The sequence below is a fragment of the Pristiophorus japonicus genome, chromosome 1 (assembly GCF_044704955.1).
Source record: "Pristiophorus japonicus isolate sPriJap1 chromosome 1, sPriJap1.hap1, whole genome shotgun sequence".
NCBI classification, from domain to species: domain Eukaryota; kingdom Metazoa; phylum Chordata; class Chondrichthyes; family Pristiophoridae; genus Pristiophorus; species Pristiophorus japonicus.
In genome coordinates, this window is record NC_091977.1 from 109,408,577 (window position 1) to 109,414,620 (window position 6,044).

The following is a 6,044-nucleotide window of genomic DNA, read 5'->3' on the forward strand; positions in this document are numbered from 1 at the left end:
CGAAGTTGCACCGTTCCTGGAAATATTGCAATACCAGGTCGGTGCATGGAGTGGACGGTGCATGCCCCTGATCCAGCTCCCTGTCCAAAAATCAATTCAATATCATGTCCCCATAGGAGATATTAAACTGATAAGAACAGATACTACACTTGATCTTAGCCAAAAGGCAGCAGCTAGTGTTGCTCTGTCTCACCTCATCTCTTCCAATTTCTCCTGCAGTGCAAGGGGGACTGCTCGCTAGAGCCCCATGACCAACCACTCCCTTTCTTCTGGTGACTCCTATAAGGTACAATAGCACTGCACTGGCTCTTTTTAGGAAGTCCTCAAGAGAATTTTCAGAAAAAATGTGTTGAAGTCTTGACCAGGTTTCCCAATGTGTATCAAGAGTCCTCTTCAAACGCAGTGTAATCAATCAGCAAGTGAACTGTGAAAGCTGAACATGGCTTTAAGTCGCACTCAAAATCATTACCAACAACTATTTTGTTGATACTTAAATCAAATATCCCCTTTTGACAAGGGCACTAGAACCCACAAATTAACAATTTAAAAACTTTAATGAAAACCTTTAATCAAATTAGAATTTGGTTCAACAACTGTGTTACTCCTGTTCAGCTGGTTGCTGTTGGGAGAGTTTGTTTGATTGCAGCGAGCCAGGGTGTCCCTGGAGATGGAGCACACGATGTCCACCAGTACGCTCGCGTCGTTCCGCGAGAGGTGGGCGCCGGAGGTGCTGGAGTGCATCATCACCCCCCGGCAACCAAATTTCAATTTGATCATCTTTGTTTAAAGTTTAATTTGTTTAATTGCCGGTTTTAGTGCCCTGCCCTTTTTAGCCAGGGGCACTTGTATAATTTGCCTCTCGGTGCCCTCAGGGGGGAAAAAAAAAACAAGGTGGCACCTGTTTGAAAATGTTTGGCGTGTTCCCCCCACCCCCCTTTTAATCAGGGGGCACTTGATTTAATTGTTTATTGTTTTACAACAAAGAGTTGTTAATTGCAGCGAGTCAGGGTGCATGCGGTGTCCACCGGTACACTCGCAGCCTTCCGCGAGGGGTGGGTGCTGGAGGGACTGGAGTGCATCATCACCCCCGGCAACCAAATTTTAATTTGAGCCACTCATGTCGGTTTTAGTGCCCCTCTAGTAGGAGGCACTTGATTTATTGTTTTACTAAAATAGTTGTTAATTGCAGCGCTAGCCAGCAAAATGACTTGCAGCATCCTTAATGAGCATTAGGGGCCAATTTAATTGGTACTCAGAGATTAATCATCCTGGGGTGGCCATGCCGAGAGCATGCTTCAACTCCTTTACCAAGGTGGGCTAACCCAGGGCTGCAGCTCAGATCCCACCTTGGCCATCTCAGAGGCTCTATAAGCATCTAAACTACCGGTGCTACAGCAGGGGAAACAGCCCACAAAATCCTTTTTTTAAAAAATTATTATTAACAAGTGAATAGGAGGGTAACAACATTACACTTTCACCGGCACGCTTGAGGCCTTCTGCGATCGGTGGGTACCGGAGGGATTGGAGTGCATCATCACAACCAAGAATACAAGTTTAATTTAATTTGTTACTGTTATACATGTGAACTTGTATTTACTCTATACAGCCACCAGAGGGCTTATTCCCCGGAGTCTCAAGGGATCCCATAATCCCTTGGGAGCACAGGTATTTAAGAAGGCTTCACAGGTTGGAGAGGCACTCTGGAGGCCTGCAATAAAAGACTACGGTCACACTTTATTTTGAGCTCAGTGTTCAGTCTGACTCTTTCTCCATACACTACAACTGGCGACGAGATACAGATAGTGAACCCAAAGATGCAGAGAACAGTGGGCATCTTGGAGAAATTTTTGGAGGGAGATGATTGAGAAACTTTTGTGGAGTGACTCGACCAATACTTCGTGGCCAACGAGCTAGATGGAGAGGAGAGCACTGCCAAACGAAGGGCGATCCTCCTCACCATCTGTGGGGCGCCAACGTATGGCCTCATGAAGAATCAGTTCACTCCAGCGAAACCCACAGAGAAATCATACGACGACTTGTGCACACTGATCCAAGAGCATTTGAACCCGAAGGGAAGTGTTCTGAAGGTGAGGTACCGGTTCTACACCTACAAAAGATCTAAAGGCCAGGAAGTGGCGAGTTATGTCGCCGAGCTAAGACGCCTTGCAGGGCATTGCGAATTTGAAGAATATTTGGAGCACATGCTCAGAGACTTTTCATACTTGGCATTGGCCACGAAACCATACTTCGCAAACTTTTGACTGTAGAGACTCCAACCTTGAGTAAGGCAATAGCCCAGGCGTTCATTGCCACCAGTGACAATACTAAGCAAATCTCTCAGCACAGAAGTGCTGCTACAAGTACTGTGAACAAAGTGATGTTGTTTTCGAATCTTAACGTACAGGGCAGGTCACACATACCTGCAGTTACACGTCCGCAGATGTCTCGGAGTCCACCATCAAGAGTGATGAATGCAAGGCCATTAACACCTTGCTGGCGCTGCGGGGTGATCATCATTTCCATTCATGCCGATTTAAAGGATATGTTTGCAAGGGCTGTGGAACAATGGGACACGTCCAATGAGTGTGCAGGTGAGCTGCTAAGCCTGTTGCAGAGGAGATCACAACAAAACAGAGCCTCAGATAGAGGAGGCAGAGGTACATGGGTACACATATTCACCATGAATTGTCCTCCGGTAATACTGAATGTTGAATTAAATGTACTCCCGGTGTCAATGGGGCTGGACATGGGCACAAGCCAGTCCATCATGGGCAAAAAGACTTTCAAAAGGTGGTGGTGCAACAAGGCCTCAAGGACAGTCTTAACTCCAATTCGCACGAAACTAAGAACTTACACAAAAGAACTGATTCCTGCAATCGGCAGTGCTACCTTAAAGGTCTCCTACGATGGAGCAGTGCACAAGCAACCACTCTGGGTGGTACCGGGTGATGGTCCCACGCTGCTCGGCAGGAGCTGGCTGGGAAAGATACGCTGGAACTGGGACGACATCCGAGCGTTATTGCCTGCTGACGACACTTCGTGTGCCCAGGTCTGAAACAAATTTCCTTCTCTGTTCGAACCAGGCATCGGGAAATTCCAAGGAGCAAAAGTGCAGATTCACCTAATTCTGGGGGCGCGACCCATCCATCACAAGGCGAGAGCAGTACCGTACATGATGAGAGAAAGGATAGAGATCGAGCTAGACCGGCTGCAAAGAGGGCATCATTTCACCAATCGAGTTCAGCGAGTGGGCCAGTCCTATTGTCCCAGTCCTCAAGGGAGACGGCACCGTCGGAATCTGGTGATTGATAGTTACTTTGTAATCGTTTCTCCCTGCAGGACCAATACCCACTACCAAAAGCCGATGACCTCTTTGCAACGCTGGCAGAAGGAAAGACGTTCATGAAGCTGGATCTCACTTCAGCCTACATGACGCAGGAACTGGAGAAATCATCGAAGGCCCTCCTGCATCAACATGCACAAAGAACTTTTTGTTTATAACTGATGCCCATTTGGAATCCGATCAGCGGCGGCGATATTCCAGAGAAACATGGAAAGTTTACTGAAGTCGGTCCCGCACACCGTGGTCTTCCAGGACGACATCTTGGTCACAGGTTGGAACACAGTCGAGCACCTGCAGAACCTGGAGGAGGTTCTTCGTCGACTCAACCGCGTAGGGCTCAGGATAAAACGTTTTCCTGGCGCCTGAAGTGGAGTTTCTGGGAAGGAGGATTGCGGTGGATGGCAGCAGGCCCACCAACGCGAAGACAGAGGCAATCAAGAATGCACCGAGGCCACAGGACGTGACAGAGCTGCGGTTGTTTCTGGGACTCTTGAACTACTTTGGTAACTTCTTACCAGGTCTCAGCACCCTGCTAGAACCACTGCATGTCTTACTATGAAAAGGGGGCGAATGGGTTTGGGGCAAAAGCCAAGAAAATGCCTTTTGTAAAAGCGAGAAAATTGTTATGCTCAAACAAATTGCTTGTGTTGTAAGTGTTTGGTACTAGCATGTGATGCATCGTCATATGGCGTCTGGTGTGTATTGCAACAAGCTAATGATTTCGGGAAACTGCAACTGATTGCTTATGCATCAAGGAGTCTGTCTAAGGCTGAGAGTATCTACAGCATGATTGAAAAAGAAGCGTTAGCGTGTGCCTATGGGGTAAAGAAAATGCATCAATACCTGTTTGGGCTAAAATTCGAATTGGAAACTGAACGTAAGCCATCTATATCCCTGTTTTCTGAGAGTAAAGGAATAAATACCAACGCATCGGCCTGCATCCAGAGATGGATGCTCACGTTGTCCGCATACAACTACGGCATCCGCCACAGGCCAAGCACAGAAAACTGCGCCGATCCCCTCAGTAGGATGCCATTACCCACCACGAGGGTGGAAATGGCGCAGCCTGCAAATCTAGCCATGGTTATGGAAGCATTTGAGAAGTGAGCAATCACCCGTCACTGCCCGGCAGATCAAAACCTGGACAAGCCAGGACCCCTTATTATCTCTAGTCAAAAGCTGTGTGCTTCATGGGAGCTGGTCCAGTGTCCCAGTGGAAATGCAGGAAGAGAGAAAGCCGTTCTAGCGGCGCAAAGATGAAATGTCTATACAGGCAGACTGCCTTCTGTGGGGCAATTGAGTAGTGGTCCCCAAGAAGGGCAGAGACACTTTCATCATCAATCACCTCCACAGTACCCACCCAGGCATTGTAATGATGAAAGCGATAGCCAGATCCCACATGTGGTGGCGCGGTATCGATGCAGACTTAGAGTCCTGCATTCACAGATGTAATACATGCTCACAGTTAAGTAATGTACCCAGGGAGGTGCCGCTACGTTTATGGTCTTGGCCCTCCAAACCGTGGTCTAGGGTACACGGCGACTATGCAGGCCCGTTCTTGGGTAAAATGTTCCTTGTGATTGTAAACCGTACTCCAAGTGGATTGAATGTGAGATAATGTCAGCTAGCACGTCTGCTGCCACTACTGAAAGCCTGCGGGCCATGTTTGCCACTCATGGCTTACCCGATGTTCTGGTGAGTGACAACGGGCCATGTTTTACCAGTGCTGAGTTCAAAGAATTGATGACCTGTAACGGGATCAAACATGTCACAACTGCCCCATTTAAACCAGCGTTCAATGGTCAGGCAGAGAGAGCAGTGCAAACCATCAAGCAAGGCTTGAAGAGGGTAACTGAAGGCTCACTGCAGACTTGCCTACCCTGAGTCTTGCTTCGCTACCGTACGAGATGCCAATCACTCACTGGGATCCCACCTGCTGAACTGCTCATGAAAAGAGCACTTAAGACAAGGCTCTTGTTCGTTCACCCTGATTTACATGAACAGGTAGAGAGCAAGCGGCTTCAACAAAGTGCAAACCATGATAGTGCAAATGTGTCACACGAGATTGAAATCCATGATCCTGTATTTGTATTAAATTATGGACAAGATCCCAAGTGGCTTCTCAGCACTGTCATGGCCAAAGAGGGAAGCAGGGTGTTTCGGGTCAAACTTTCAAATGGACTCATTCATCGGAAACACTTGGACTAAATCAAACTCAGATTCAAGGATTACCCTGAGCAACCCACCTTGGACCCTACCTTTTTTTTGATCCCTCAACATACACGCCAGTGGCAACCGACACCACACTTGACCACAAAGCAAAACCCATCATTCACGGGCCCTGTAGGGCCCAACACAACAGCCAGCCCAGGAAGGCCAGCTGCACAGCAGCCCAGCGAGGGGCCCAACAAATAATTCAACTACACCAGCTTTCACACCGTCAACCAGAGCAAGAAAGGCCCCAGATCGACTCGCATTGTAAATAATTACTCTGTTGACTTTGCGGGGGAATGTTGTTATATATGTGGACTTGTATTTACTCTGCACAGTCACCAGAGGGCTCATTCCCCGGAGTCCTAAGGGATCCGATAATCCCTTGGGAGCACAGGTATTTAAGAAGGTTTCACAGGTTGGAGAGGCACTCTGGAGACCTGCAATAAAAGACTAAGGTCACACTTTACTTTGAGCTCACACTGTTCGG

At 47.9% G+C, this 6,044-nt stretch overlaps 1 pseudogene; it reads right to left on the reverse strand.

Annotated features, from left to right (window-relative positions):
- On the reverse strand, positions 1 to 181 carry LOC139278754 (U2 spliceosomal RNA; annotated as a pseudogene).
- Positions 182 to 6,044: the final 5,863 nt, after the last annotated feature.